Consider the following 17,092-nt stretch of genomic DNA (forward strand, 5'->3'; position numbering starts at 1 on the left):
TCCAAAAGTGCATTTTGTTGTCAAACACTTAGATTCTATGATTTCCTGCATTTAATGCATCATAGAATACCAGACATTCAAGTTTCATTATAATATAAGAGTACCTGATGCTCTCATCACGTTTTACTGCTTTAAGTTGCATTTCCAACTTTTATGCTCCGAAAAGACTTTTCAGCCTTAACAGAGTCCAAAAGTGCATTTTGTTGTCAAACACTTAGATTCTATGATTTCCTGCATTTAATGCATCATAGAATACCAGACATTCAAGTTGTACTATATTGTAAGAGTACCTGATGCTCTCATCACGTTTTACTGCTTTAAATGCCATTTCCAACTTTTATGCTCCGAAAAGACGTTTCAGCCTTAACAGAGTCCAAAAGTGCATTTTGTTGTCAAACACTTAGATTCTATGATTTCCTGCATTTAATGCATCATAGAATACCAGACATTCAAGTTTCATTATAATATAAGAGTACCTGATGCTCTCATCACGTTTTACTGCTTTAAGTTGCATTTCCAACTTTTATGCTCCGAAAAGACTTTTCAGCCTTAACAGAGTCCAAAAGTGCATTTTGTTGTCAAACACTTAGATTCTATGATTTCCTGCATTTAATGCATCATAGAATACCAGACATTCAAGTTGTACTATATTGTAAGAGTACCTGATGCTCTCATCATGTTTTACTGCTTTAAGTTGCATTTCCAACTTTTATGCTCCGAAAAGACTTTTCAGCCTTAACAGAGTCCAAAAGTGCATTTTGTTGTCAAACACTTAGATTCTATGATTTCCTGCATTTAATGCATCATAGAATACCAGACATTCAAGTTGTACTATATTGTAAGAGTACCTGATGCTCTCATCATGTTTTACTGCTTTAAGTTGCATTTCCAACTTTTATGCTCCGAAAAGACTTTTCAGCCTTAACAGAGTCCAAAAGTGCATTTTGTTGTCAAACACTTAGATTCTATGATTTCCTGCATTTAATGCATCATAGAATACCAGACATTCAAGTTGTACTATATTGTAAGAGTACCTGATGCTCTCATCATGTTTTACTGCTTTAAGTTGCATTTCCAACTTTTATGCTCCGAAAAGACTTTTCAGCCTTAACAGAGTCCAAAAGTGCATTTTGTTGTCAAACACTTAGATTCTATGATTTCCTGCATTTAATGCATCATAGAATACCAGACATTCAAGTTGTACTATATTGTAAGAGTACCTGATGCTCTCATCATGTTTTACTGCTTTAAGTTGCATTTCCAACTTTTATGCTCCGAAAAGACTTTTCAGCCTTAACAGAGTCCAAAAGTGCATTTTGTTGTCGAACACTTAGATTCTATGATTTCCTGCATTTAATGCATCATAAAAAACCAGACATTCATGTTTCATTATAATAAAAGAGTACCTGGTGCTCTCATCACGTTTTACTGCTTTAAGTTGCATTTCCAACTTTTATGCTCTGAAAAGACTTTTCAGCCTTAACAGAGTCCAAAAGTGCATTTTGTTGTCAAACACTTAGATTCTATGATTTCCTGCATTTAATGCATCACAGAATACCAGACATTCAAGTTGTACTATATTGTAAGAGTACCTGATGCTCTCATCACGTTTTACTGCTTTAAATGCCATTTCCAACTTTTATGCTCCGAAAAGACGTTTCAGCCTCAACAGAGTCCAAAAGTGCATTTTGTTGTCGAACACTTAGATTATATGATTTCCTGCATTTAATGCATCATAGAATACCAGACATTCAAGTTTCATTATAATATAAGAGTACCTGATGCTCTCATCACGTTTTACTGCTTTAAGTTGCATTTCCAACTTTTATGCTCCGAAAAGACTTTTCAGCCTTAACAGAGTCCAAAAGTGCATTTTGTTGTCAAACACTTAGATTCTATGATTTCCTGCATTTAATGCATCATAGAATACCAGACATTCAAGTTTCATTATAATATAAGAGTACCTGATGCTCTCATCACGTTTTACTGCTTTAAGTTGCATTTCCAACTTTTATGCTCCGAAAAGACTTTTCAGCCTAAACAGAGTCCAAAAGTGCATTTTGTTGTCAAACACTTAGATTCTATGATTTCCTGCATTTAATGCATCATAGAATACCAGACATTCAAGTTGTACTATATTGTAAGAGTACCTGATGCTCTCATCACGTTTTACTGCTTTAAGTTGCATTTCCAACTTTTATGCTCCGAAAAGACTTTTCAGCCTTAACAGAGTCCAAAAGTGCATTTTGTTGTCAAACACTTAGATTCTATGATTTCCTGCATTTAATGCATCACAGAATACCAGACATTCAAGTTGTACTATATTATAAGAGTACCTGATGCTCTCATCACGTTTTACTGCTTTAAATGCCATTTCCAACTTGTATGCTCCGAAAAGACGTTTCAGCCTCAACAGAGTCCAAAAGTGCATTTTGTTGTCGAACACTTAGATTCTATGATTTCCTGCATTTAATGCATCATAAAAAAACAGACATTCATGTTTCATTATAATAAAAGAGTACCTGGTGCTCTCATCACGTTTTACTGCTTTAAGTTGCATTTCCAACTTTTATGCTCCGAAAAGACTTTTCAGCCTTAACAGAGTCCAAAAGTGCATTTTGTTGTCGAACACTTAGATTCTATGATTTCCTGCATTTAATGCATCATAAAAAACCAGACATTCATGTTTCATTATAATAAAAGAGTACCTGGTGCTCTCATCACGTTTTACTGCTTTAAGTTGCATTTCCAACTTTTATGCTCTGAAAAGACTTTTCAGCCTTAACAGAGTCCAAAAGTGCATTTTGTTGTCAAACACTTAGATTCTATGATTTCCTGCATTTAATGCATCACAGAATACCAGACATTCAAGTTGTACTATATTGTAAGAGTACCTGATGCTCTCATCACGTTTTACTGCTTTAAGTTGCATTTCCAACTTTTATGCTCCGAAAAGACTTTTCAGCCTCAACAGAGTCCAAAAGTGCATTTTGTTGTCGAACACTTAGATTCTATGATTTCCTGCATTTAATGCATCATAGAATACCAGACATTCAAGTTGTACTATATTGTAAGAGTACCTGATGCTCTCATCATGTTTTACTGCTTTAAGTTGCATTTCCAACTTTTATGCTCCGAAAAGACTTTTCAGCCTTAACAGAGTCCAAAAGTGCATTTTGTTGTCAAACACTTAGATTCTATGATTTCCTGCATTTAATGCATCATAAAAAACCAGACATTCATGTTTCATTATAATAAAAGAGTACCTGGTGCTCTCATCACGTTTTACTGCTTTAAGTTGCATTTCCAACTTTTATGCTCTGAAAAGACTTTTCAGCCTTAACAGAGTCCAAAAGTGCATTTTGTTGTCAAACACTTAGATTCTATGATTTCCTGCATTTAATGCATCACAGAATACCAGACATTCAAGTTGTACTATATTGTAAGAGTACCTGATGCTCTCATCACGTTTTACTGCTTTAAATGCCATTTCCAACTTTTATGCTCCGAAAAGACGTTTCAGCCTCAACAGAGTCCAAAAGTGCATTTTGTTGTCGAACACTTAGATTATATGATTTCCTGCATTTAATGCATCATAGAATACCAGACATTCAAGTTTCATTATAATATAAGAGTACCTGATGCTCTCATCACGTTTTACTGCTTTAAGTTGCATTTCCAACTTTTATGCTCCGAAAAGACTTTTCAGCCTTAACAGAGTCCAAAAGTGCATTTTGTTGTCAAACACTTAGATTCTATGATTTCCTGCATTTAATGCATCATAGAATACCAGACATTCAAGTTGTACTATATTGTAAGAGTACCTGATGCTCTCATCACGTTTTACTGCTTTAAGTTGCATTTCCAACTTTTATGCTCCGAAAAGACTTTTCAGCCTTAACAGAGTCCAAAAGTGCATTTTGTTGTCAAACACTTAGATTCTATGATTTCCTGCATTTAATGCATCACAGAATACCAGACATTCAAGTTGTACTATATTATAAGAGTACCTGATGCTCTCATCACGTTTTACTGCTTTAAATGCCATTTCCAACTTGTATGCTCCGAAAAGACGTTTCAGCCTCAACAGAGTCCAAAAGTGCATTTTGTTGTCGAACACTTAGATTCTATGATTTCCTGCATTTAATGCATCATAAAAAAACAGACATTCATGTTTCATTATAATAAAAGAGTACCTGGTGCTCTCATCACGTTTTACTGCTTTAAGTTGCATTTCCAACTTTTATGCTCCGAAAAGACTTTTCAGCCTTAACAGAGTCCAAAAGTGCATTTTGTTGTCGAACACTTAGATTCTATGATTTCCTGCATTTAATGCATCATAAAAAACCAGACATTCATGTTTCATTATAATAAAAGAGTACCTGGTGCTCTCATCACGTTTTACTGCTTTAAGTTGCATTTCCAACTTTTATGCTCTGAAAAGACTTTTCAGCCTTAACAGAGTCCAAAAGTGCATTTTGTTGTCAAACACTTAGATTCTATGATTTCCTGCATTTAATGCATCACAGAATACCAGACATTCAAGTTGTACTATATTGTAAGAGTACCTGATGCTCTCATCACGTTTTACTGCTTTAAGTTGCATTTCCAACTTTTATGCTCCGAAAAGACTTTTCAGCCTCAACAGAGTCCAAAAGTGCATTTTGTTGTCGAACACTTAGATTCTATGATTTCCTGCATTTAATGCATCATAGAATACCAGACATTCAAGTTGTACTATATTGTAAGAGTACCTGATGCTCTCATCATGTTTTACTGCTTTAAGTTGCATTTCCAACTTTTATGCTCCGAAAAGACTTTTCAGCCTTAACAGAGTCCAAAAGTGCATTTTGTTGTCGAACACTTAGATTATATGATTTCCTGCATTTAATGCATCATAGAATACCAGACATTCAAGTTTCATTATAATATAAGAGTACCTGATGCTCTCATCACGTTTTACTGCTTTAAGTTGCATTTCCAACTTTTATGCTCCGAAAAGACTTTTCAGCCTTAACAGAGTCCAAAAGTGCATTTTGTTGTCAAACACTTAGATTCTATGATTTCCTGCATTTAATGCATCACAGAATACCAGACATTCAAGTTGTACTATATTATAAGAGTACCTGATGCTCTCATCACGTTTTACTGCTTTAAATGCCATTTCCAACTTGTATGCTCCGAAAAGACGTTTCAGCCTCAACAGAGTCCAAAAGTGCATTTTGTTGTCGAACACTTAGATTCTATGATTTCCTGCATTTAATGCATCATAAAAAAACAGACATTCATGTTTCATTATAATAAAAGAGTACCTGGTGCTCTCATCACGTTTTACTGCTTTAAGTTGCATTTCCAACTTTTATGCTCCGAAAAGACTTTTCAGCCTTAACAGAGTCCAAAAGTGCATTTTGTTGTCGAACACTTAGATTCTATGATTTCCTGCATTTAATGCATCATAAAAAACCAGACATTCATGTTTCATTATAATAAAAGAGTACCTGGTGCTCTCATCACGTTTTACTGCTTTAAGTTGCATTTCCAACTTTTATGCTCTGAAAAGACTTTTCAGCCTTAACAGAGTCCAAAAGTGCATTTTGTTGTCAAACACTTAGATTCTATGATTTCCTGCATTTAATGCATCACAGAATACCAGACATTCAAGTTGTACTATATTGTAAGAGTACCTGATGCTCTCATCACGTTTTACTGCTTTAAGTTGCATTTCCAACTTTTATGCTCCGAAAAGACTTTTCAGCCTCAACAGAGTCCAAAAGTGCATTTTGTTGTCGAACACTTAGATTCTATGATTTCCTGCATTTAATGCATCATAGAATACCAGACATTCAAGTTGTACTATATTGTAAGAGTACCTGATGCTCTCATCATGTTTTACTGCTTTAAGTTGCATTTCCAACTTTTATGCTCCGAAAAGACGTTTCAGCCTCAACAGAGTCCAAAAGTGCATTTTGTTGTCGAACACTTAGATTATATGATTTCCTGCATTTAATGCATCATAGAATACCAGACATTCAAGTTTCATTATAATATAAGAGTACCTGATGCTCTCATCACGTTTTACTGCTTTAAGTTGCATTTCCAACTTTTATGCTCCGAAAAGACTTTTCAGCCTTAACAGAGTCCAAAAGTGCATTTTGTTGTCAAACACTTAGATTCTATGATTTCCTGCATTTAATGCATCATAGAATACCAGACATTCAAGTTTCATTATAATATAAGAGTACCTGATGCTCTCATCACGTTTTACTGCTTTAAGTTGCATTTCCAACTTTTATGCTCCGAAAAGACTTTTCAGCCTTAACAGAGTCCAAAAGTGCATTTTGTTGTCAAACACTTAGATTCTATGATTTCCTGCATTTAATGCATCACAGAATACCAGACATTCAAGTTGTACTATATTATAAGAGTACCTGATGCTCTCATCACGTTTTACTGCTTTAAATGCCATTTCCAACTTGTATGCTCCGAAAAGACGTTTCAGCCTCAACAGAGTCCAAAAGTGCATTTTGTTGTCGAACACTTAGATTCTATGATTTCCTGCATTTAATGCATCATAAAAAAACAGACATTCATGTTTCATTATAATAAAAGAGTACCTGGTGCTCTCATCACGTTTTACTGCTTTAAGTTGCATTTCCAACTTTTATGCTCCGAAAAGACTTTTCAGCCTTAACAGAGTCCAAAAGTGCATTTTGTTGTCGAACACTTAGATTCTATGATTTCCTGCATTTAATGCATCATAAAAAACCAGACATTCATGTTTCATTATAATAAAAGAGTACCTGGTGCTCTCATCACGTTTTACTGCTTTAAGTTGCATTTCCAACTTTTATGCTCTGAAAAGACTTTTCAGCCTTAACAGAGTCCAAAAGTGCATTTTGTTGTCAAACACTTAGATTCTATGATTTCCTGCATTTAATGCATCACAGAATACCAGACATTCAAGTTGTACTATATTGTAAGAGTACCTGATGCTCTCATCACGTTTTACTGCTTTAAGTTGCATTTCCAACTTTTATGCTCCGAAAAGACTTTTCAGCCTCAACAGAGTCCAAAAGTGCATTTTGTTGTCGAACACTTAGATTCTATGATTTCCTGCATTTAATGCATCATAGAATACCAGACATTCAAGTTGTACTATATTGTAAGAGTACCTGATGCTCTCATCATGTTTTACTGCTTTAAGTTGCATTTCCAACTTTTATGCTCCGAAAAGACTTTTCAGCCTTAACAGAGTCCAAAAGTGCATTTTGTTGTCAAACACTTAGATTCTATGATTTCCTGCATTTAATGCATCATAAAAAACCAGACATTCATGTTTCATTATAATAAAAGAGTACCTGGTGCTCTCATCACGTTTTACTGCTTTAAGTTGCATTTCCAACTTTTATGCTCCGAAAAGACTTTTCAGCCTTAACAGAGTCCAAAATTGCATTTTGTTGTCGAACACTTAGATTCTATGATTTCCTGCATTTAATGCATCATAGAATACCAGACATTCAAGTTGTACTATATTGTAAGAGTACCTGATGCTCTCATCACGTTTTACTGCTTTAAATGCCATTTCCAACTTTTATGCTCCGAAAAGACGTTTCAGCCTCAACAGAGTCCAAAAGTGCATTTTGTTGTCGAACACTTAGATTATATGATTTCCTGCATTTAATGCATCATAGAATACCAGACATTCAAGTTTCATTATAATATAAGAGTACCTGATGCTCTCATCACGTTTTACTGCTTTAAGTTGCATTTCCAACTTTTATGCTCCGAAAAGACTTTTCAGCCTTAACAGAGTCCAAAAGTGCATTTTGTTGTCAAACACTTAGATTCTATGATTTCCTGCATTTAATGCATCATAGAATACCAGACATTCAAGTTGTACTATATTGTAAGAGTACCTGATGCTCTCATCACGTTTTACTGCTTTAAATGCCATTTCCAACTTTTATGCTCCGAAAAGACTTTTCAGCCTCAACAGAGTCCAAAAGTGCATTTTGTTGTCGAACACTTAGATTCTATGATTTCCTGCATTTAATGCATCATAGAATACCAGACATTCAAGTTGTACTATATTGTAAGAGTACCTGATGCTCTCATCATGTTTTACTGCTTTAAGTTGCATTTCCAACTTTTATGCTCCGAAAAGACTTTTCAGCCTTAACAGAGTCCAAAAGTGCATTTTGTTGTCAAACACTTAGATTCTATGATTTCCTGCATTTAATGCATCATAAAAAACCAGACATTCATGTTTCATTATAATAAAAGAGTACCTGGTGCTCTCATCACGTTTTACTGCTTTAAGTTGCATTTCCAACTTTTATGCTCCGAAAAGACTTTTCAGCCTTAACAGAGTCCAAAATTGCATTTTGTTGTCGAACACTTAGATTCTATGATTTCCTGCATTTAATGCATAATAGAATACCAGACATTCAAGTTGTACTATATTGTAAGAGTACCTGATGCTCTCATCACGTTTTACTGCTTTAAATGCCATTTCCAACTTTTATGCTCCGAAAAGACGTTTCAGCCTCAACAGAGTCCAAAAGTGCATTTTGTTGTCGAACACTTAGATTATATGATTTCCTGCATTTAATGCATCATAGAATACCAGACATTCAAGTTTCATTATAATATAAGAGTACCTGATGCTCTCATCACGTTTTACTGCTTTAAGTTGCATTTCCAACTTTTATGCTCCGAAAAGACTTTTCAGCCTTAACAGAGTCCAAAAGTGCATTTTGTTGTCAAACACTTAGATTCTATGATTTCCTGCATTTAATGCATCATAGAATACCAGACATTCAAGTTGTACTATATTGTAAGAGTACCTGATGCTCTCATCACGTTTTACTGCTTTAAATGCCATTTCCAACTTTTATGCTCCGAAAAGACTTTTCAGCCTCAACAGAGTCCAAAAGTGCATTTTGTTGTCGAACACTTAGATTCTATGATTTCCTGCATTTAATGCATCATAGAATACCAGACATTCAAGTTGTACTATATTGTAAGAGTACCTGATGCTCTCATCATGTTTTACTGCTTTAAGTTGCATTTCCAACTTTTATGCTCCGAAAAGACTTTTCAGCCTTAACAGAGTCCAAAAGTGCATTTTGTTGTCAAACACTTAGATTCTATGATTTCCTGCATTTAATGCATCATAAAAAACCAGACATTCATGTTTCATTATAATAAAAGAGTACCTGGTGCTCTCATCACGTTTTACTGCTTTAAGTTGCATTTCCAACTTTTATGCTCCGAAAAGACTTTTCAGCCTTAACAGAGTCCAAAATTGCATTTTGTTGTCGAACACTTAGATTCTATGATTTCCTGCATTTAATGCATAATAGAATACCAGACATTCAAGTTGTACTATATTGTAAGAGTACCTGATGCTCTCATCACGTTTTACTGCTTTAAATGCCATTTCCAACTTTTATGCTCCGAAAAGACGTTTCAGCCTCAACAGAGTCCAAAAGTGCATTTTGTTGTCGAACACTTAGATTATATGATTTCCTGCATTTAATGCATCATAGAATACCAGACATTCAAGTTTCATTATAATTTAAGAGTACCTGATGCTCTCATCACGTTTTACTGCTTTAAGTTGCATTTCCAACTTTTATGCTCCGAAAAGACTTTTCAGCCTTAACAGAGTCCAAAAGTGCATTTTGTTGTCAAACACTTAGATTCTATGATTTCCTGCATTTAATGCATCATAGAATACCAGACATTCAAGTTGTACTATATTGTAAGAGTACCTGATGCTCTCATCACGTTTTACTGCTTTAAATGCCATTTCCAACTTTTATGCTCCGAAAAGACGTTTCAGCCTCAACAGAGTCCAAAAGTGCATTTTGTTGTCGAACACTTAGATTCTATGATTTCCTGCATTTAATGCATCATAGAATACCAGACATTCAAGTTGTACTATATTGTAAGAGTACCTGATGCTCTCATCATGTTTTACTGCTTTAAGTTGCATTTCCAACTTTTATGCTCCGAAAAGACTTTTCAGCCTTAACAGAGTCCAAAAGTGCATTTTGTTGTCGAACACTTAGATTCTATGATTTCCTGCATTTAATGCATCATAAAAAACCAGACATTCAAGTTTCATTATAATATAAGAGTACCTGATGCGCTCATCACGTTTTACTGCTTTAAGTTGCATTTCTAACTGTTATGGTCCGAAAAGACGTTTCATCCTCAACAGAGTCCAAAATTGCATTTTGTTGTCGAACACTTAGATTCTATGATTTCCTGCATTTAATGCATCACAGAATACCAGACATTCAAGTTGTACTATATTGTAAGAGTACCTGATGCTCTCATCACGTTTTACTGCTTTAAGTTGCATTTCCAACTTTTATGCTCCGAAAAGACTTTTCAGCCTTAACAGAGTCCAAAAGTGCATTTTGTTGTCAAACACTTAGATTCTATGATTTCCTGCATTTAATGCATCATAGAATACCAGACATTCAAGTTGTACTATATTGTAAGAGTACCTGGTGCTCTCATCACGTTTTACTGCTTTAAGTTGCATTTCCAACTTTTATGCTCCGAAAAGACTTTTCAGCCTTAACAGAGTCCAAAAGTGCATTTTGTTGTCGAACACTTAGATTATATGATTTCCTGCATTTAATGCATCATAGAATACCAGACATTCAAGTTTCATTATAATATAAGAGTACCTGATGCTCTCATCACGTTTTACTGCTTTAAGTTGCATTTCCAACTTTTATGCTCCGAAAAGACTTTTCAGCCTCAACAGAGTCCAAAAGTGCATTTTGTTGTCGAACACTTAGATTCTATGATTTCCTGCATTTAATGCATCATAGAATACCAGACATTCAAGTTGTACTATATTGTAAGAGTACCTGATGCTCTCATCATGTTTTACTGCTTTAAGTTGCATTTCCAACTTTTATGCTCCGAAAAGACTTTTCAGCCTTAACAGAGTCCAAAAGTGCATTTTGTTGTCAAACACTTAGATTCTATGATTTCCTGCATTTAATGCATCATAGAATACCAGACATTCAAGTTGTACTATATTGTAAGAGTACCTGATGCTCTCATCATGTTTTACTGCTTTAAGTTGCATTTCCAACTTTTATGCTCCGAAAAGACTTTTCAGCCTTAACAGAGTCCAAAAGTGCATTTTGTTGTCGAACACTTAGATTCTATGATTTCCTGCATTTAATGCATCATAGAATACCAGACATTCAAGTTTCATTATAATATAAGAGTACCTGATGCTCTCATCACGTTTTACTGCTTTAAGTTGCATTTCCAACTTTTATGCTCCGAAAAGACTTTTCAGCCTTAACAGAGTCCAAAAGTGCATTTTGTTGTCAAACACTTAGATTCTATGATTTCCTGCATTTAATGCATCATAGAATACCAGACATTCAAGTTGTACTATATTGTAAGAGTACCTGATGCTCTCATCATGTTTTACTGCTTTAAGTTGCATTTCCAACTTTTATGCTCCGAAAAGACTTTTCAGCCTTAACAGAGTCCAAAAGTGCATTTTGTTGTCAAACACTTAGATTCTATGATTTCCTGCATTTAATGCATCATAGAATACCAGACATTCAAGTTGTACTATATTGTAAGAGTACCTGATGCTCTCATCATGTTTTACTGCTTTAAGTTGCATTTCCAACTTTCATGCTCCGAAAAGACTTTTCAGCCTTAACAGAGTCCAAAAGTGCATTTTGTTGTCAAACACTTAGATTCTATGATTTCCTGCATTTAATGCATCATAGAATACCAGACATTCAAGTTGTACTATATTGTAAGAGTACCTGATGCTCTCATCATGTTTTACTGCTTTAAGTTGCATTTCCAACTTTTATGCTCCGAAAAGACTTTTCAGCCTCAACAGAGTCCAAAAGTGCATTTTGTTGTCGAACACTTAGATTCTATGATTTCCTGCATTTAATGCATCATAAAAAAACAGACATTCATGTTTCATTATAATAAAAGAGTACCTGGTGCTCTCATCACGTTTTACTGCTTTAAGTTGCATTTCCAACTTTTATGCTCCGAAAAGACTTTTCAGCCTTAACAGAGTCCAAAAGTGCATTTTGTTGTCGAACACTTAGATTCTATGATTTCCTGCATTTAATGCATCATAAAAAACCAGACATTCATGTTTCATTATAATAAAAGAGTACCTGGTGCTCTCATCACGTTTTACTGCTTTAAGTTGCATTTCCAACTTTTATGCTCTGAAAAGACTTTTCAGCCTTAACAGAGTCCAAAAGTGCATTTTGTTGTCAAACACTTAGATTCTATGATTTCCTGCATTTAATGCATCACAGAATACCAGACATTCAAGTTGTACTATATTGTAAGAGTACCTGATGCTCTCATCATGTTTTACTGCTTTAAGTTGCATTTCCAACTTTTATGCTCCGAAAAGACTTTTCAGCCTTAACAGAGTCCAAAAGTGCATTTTGTTGTCAAACACTTAGATTCTATGATTTCCTGCATTTAATGCATCATAGAATACCAGACATTCAAGTTGTACTATATTGTAAGAGTACCTGATGCTCTCATCATGTTTTACTGCTTTAAGTTGCATTTCCAACTTTTATGCTCCGAAAAGACTTTTCAGCCTTAACAGAGTCCAAAAGTGCATTTTGTTGTCGAACACTTAGATTCTATGATTTCCTGCATTTAATGCATCATAAAAAACCAGACATTCATGTTTCATTATAATAAAAGAGTACCTGGTGCTCTCATCACGTTTTACTGCTTTAAGTTGCATTTCCAACTTTTATGCTCCGAAAAGACTTTTCAGCCTTAACAGAGTCCAAAATTGCATTTTGTTGTCGAACACTTAGATTCTATGATTTCCTGCATTTAATGCATCATAGAATACCAGACATTCAAGTTGTACTATATTGTAAGAGTACCTGGTGCTCTCATCACGTTTTACTGCTTTAAGTTGCATTTCCAACTTTTATGCTCCGAAAAGACTTTTCAGCCTTAACAGAGTCCAAAAGTGCATTTTGTTGTCAAACACTTAGATTCTATGATTTCCTGCATTTAATGCATCACAGAATACCAGACATTCAAGTTGTACTATATTGTAAGAGTACCTGATGCTCTCATCACGTTTTACTGCTTTAAGTTGCATTTCCAACTTTTATGCTCCGAAAAGACTTTTCAGCCTTAACAGAGTCCAAAAGTGCATTTTGTTGTCAAACACTTAGATTCTATGATTTCCTGCATTTAATGCATCATAGAATACCAGACATTCAAGTTGTACTATATTGTAAGAGTACCTGATGCTCTCATCACGTTTTACTGCTTTAAGTTGCATTTCCAACTTTTATGCTCCGAAAAGACTTTTCAGCCTTAACAGAGTCCAAAAGTGCATTTTGTTGTCGAACACTTAGATTCTATGATTTCCTGCATTTAATGCATCATAAAAAACCAGACATTCATGTTTCATTATAATAAAAGAGTACCTGGTGCTCTCATCACGTTTTACTGCTTTAAGTTGCATTTCCAACTTTTATGCTCCGAAAAGACTTTTCAGCCTTGACAGAGTCCAAAATTGCATTTTGTTGTCGAACACTTAGATTCTATGATTTCCTGCATTTAATGCATCATAGAATACCAGACATTCAAGTTGTACTATATTGTAAGAGTACCTGATGCTCTCATCACGTTTTACTGCTTTAAATGCCATTTCCAACTTTTATGCTCCGAAAAGACGTTTCAGCCTCAACAGAGTCCAAAAGTGCATTTTGTTGTCGAACACTTAGATTCTATGATTTCCTGCATTTAATGCATCATAAAAAACCAGACATTCATGTTTCATTATAATAAAAGAGTACCTGGTGCTCTCATCACGTTTTACTGCTTTAAGTTGCATTTCCAACTTTTATGCTCCGAAAAGACGTTTCAGCCTCAACAGAGTCCAAAAGTGCATTTTGTTGTCGAACACTTAGATTATATGATTTCCTGCATTTAATGCATCATAGAATACCAGACATTCAAGTTTCATTATAATATAAGAGTACCTGATGCTCTCATCACGTTTTACTGCTTTAAGTTGCATTTCCAACTTTTATGCTCCGAAAAGACTTTTCACCCTTAACAGAGTCCAAAAGTGCATTTTGTTGTCAAACACTTAGATTCTATGATTTCCTGCATTTAATGCATCATAGAATACCAGACATTCAAGTTGTACTATATTGTAAGAGTACCTGATGCTCTCATCACGTTTTACTGCTTTAAGTTGCATTTCCAACTTTTATGCTCCGAAAAGACTTTTCAGCCTTAACAGAGTCCAAAAGTGCATTTTGTTGTCAAACACTTAGATTCTATGATTTCCTGCATTTAATGCATCATAGAATACCAGACATTCAAGTTGTACTATATTGTAAGAGTACCTGATGCTCTCATCACGTTTTACTGCTTTAAGTTGCATTTCCAACTTTTATGCTCCGAAAAGACTTTTCAGCCTTAACAGAGTCCAAAAGTGCATTTTGTTGTCAAACACTTAGATTCTATGATTTCCTGCATTTAATGCATCATAGAATACCAGACATTCAAGTTGTACTATATTGTAAGAGTACCTGATGCTCTCATCATGTTTTACTGCTTTAAGTTGCATTTCCAACTTTTATGCTCCGAAAAGACTTTTCAGCCTTAACAGAGTCCAAAAGTGCATTTTGTTGTCAAACACTTAGATTCTATGATTTCCTGCATTTAATGCATCATAGAATACCAGACATTCAAGTTGTACTATATTGTAAGAGTACCTGATGCTCTCATCACGTTTTACTGCTTTAAGTTGCATTTCCAACTTTTATGCTCCGAAAAGACTTTTCAGCCTTAACAGAGTCCAAAAGTGCATTTTGTTGTCGAACACTTAGATTCTATGATTTCCTGCATTTAATGCATCATAAAAAACCAGACATTCATGTTTCATTATAATAAAAGAGTACCTGGTGCTCTCATCACGTTTTACTGCTTTAAGTTGCATTTCCAACTTTTATGCTCTGAAAAGACTTTTCAGCCTTAACAGAGTCCAAAAGTGCATTTTGTTGTCAAACACTTAGATTCTATGATTTCCTGCATTTAATGCATCATAGAATACCAGACATTCAAGTTTCATTATAATATAAGAGTACCTAATGCTCTCATCACGTTTTACTGCTTTAAGTTGCATTTCCAACTGTTATGGTCCGAAAAGACGTTTCATCCTCAACAGAGTCCAAAATTGCATTTTGTTGTCAAACACTTAGATTCTATGATTTCCTGCATTTAATGCATCATAGAATACCAGACATTCAAGTTGTACTATATTGTAAGAGTACCTGATGCTCTCATCACGTTTTACTGCTTTAAGTTGCATTTCCAACTTTTATGCTCCGAAAAGACTTTTCAGCCTTAACAGAGTCCAAAAGTGCATTTTGTTGTCGAACACTTAGATTCTATGATTTCCTGCATTTAATGCATCATAAAAAACCAGACATTCATGTTTCATTATGATAAAAGAGTACCTGGTGCTCTCATCACGTTTTACTGCTTTAAGTTGCATTTCCAACTTTTATGCTCCGAAAAGACGTTTCAGCCTCAACAGAGTCCAAAAGTGCATTTTGTTGTCAAACACTTAGATTCTATGATTTCCTGCATTTAATGCATCATAGAATACCAGACATTCAAGTTGTACTATATTGTAAGAGTACCTGATGCTCTCATCACGTTTTACTGCTTTATGTTGCATTTCCAACTTTTATGCTCCGAAAAGACTTTTCAGCCTTAACAGAGTCCAAAAGTGCATTTTGTTGTCAAACACTTAGATTCTATGATTTCCTGCATTTAATGCATCATAGAATACCAGACATTCAAGTTGTACTATATTGTAAGAGTACCTGATGCTCTCATCATGTTTTACTGCTTTAAGTTGCATTTCCAACTTTTTTGCTCCGAAAAGACTTTTCAGCCTTAACAGAGTCCAAAAGTGCATTTTGTTGTCGAACACTTAGATTCTATGATTTCCTGCATTTAATGCATCATAAAAAACCAGACATTCATGTTTCATTATAATAAAAGAGTACCTGATGCTCTCATCACGTTTTACTGCTTTAAGTTGCATTTCCAACTGTTATGGTCCGAAAAGACGTTTCATCCTCAACAGAGTCCAAAATTGCATTTTGTTGTCAAACACTTAGATTCTATGATTTCCTGCATTTAATGCATCATAGAATACCAGACATTCAAGTTGTACTATATTGTAAGAGTACCTGATGCTCTCATCACGTTTTACTGCTTTAAGTTGCATTTCCAACTTTTATGCTCCGAAAAGACTTTTCAGCCTTAACAGAGTCCAAAAGTGCATTTTGTTGTCAAACACTTAGATTCTATGATTTCCTGCATTTAATGCATCATAGAATACCAGACATTCAAGTTGTACTATATTGTAAGAGTACCTGATGCTCTCATCATGTTTTACTGCTTTAAGTTGCATTTCCAACTTTTATGCTCCGAAAAGACTTTTCAGCCTTAACAGAGTCCAAAAGTGCATTTTGTTGTCAAACACTTAGATTCTATGATTTCCTGCATTTAATGCATCATAAAAAACCAGACATTCATGTTTCATTATAATAAAAGAGTACCTGGTGCTCTCATCACGTTTTACTGCTTTAAGTTGCATTTCCAACTTTTATGCTCCGAAAAGACTTTTCAGCCTCAACAGAGTCCAAAAGTGCATTTTGTTGTCAAACACTTAGATTCTATGATTTCCTGCATTTAGTGCATCATAGAATACCAGACATTTAAGTTGTACTATGTTGTAAGAGTACCTGATGCTCTCATCACGTTTTACTGCTTTAAGTTGCATTTCCAACTTTTATGCTCCGAAAAGACTTTTCAGCCTCAACAGAGTCTAAAAGTGCATTTTGTTGTCGAACACTTAGATTCTATGATTTCCTGCATTTAATGCATCATAGAATACCAGACATTCAAGTTTCATTATAATATAAGAGTACCTGATGCGCTCATCACGTTTTACTGCTTTAAGTTGCATTTCTAACTGTTATGGTCCGAAAAG

The sequence above is a fragment of the Taurulus bubalis genome, assembly GCF_910589615.1.
Source record: "Taurulus bubalis genome assembly, chromosome: 14".
Taxonomy (NCBI): domain Eukaryota; kingdom Metazoa; phylum Chordata; class Actinopteri; order Perciformes; family Cottidae; genus Taurulus; species Taurulus bubalis.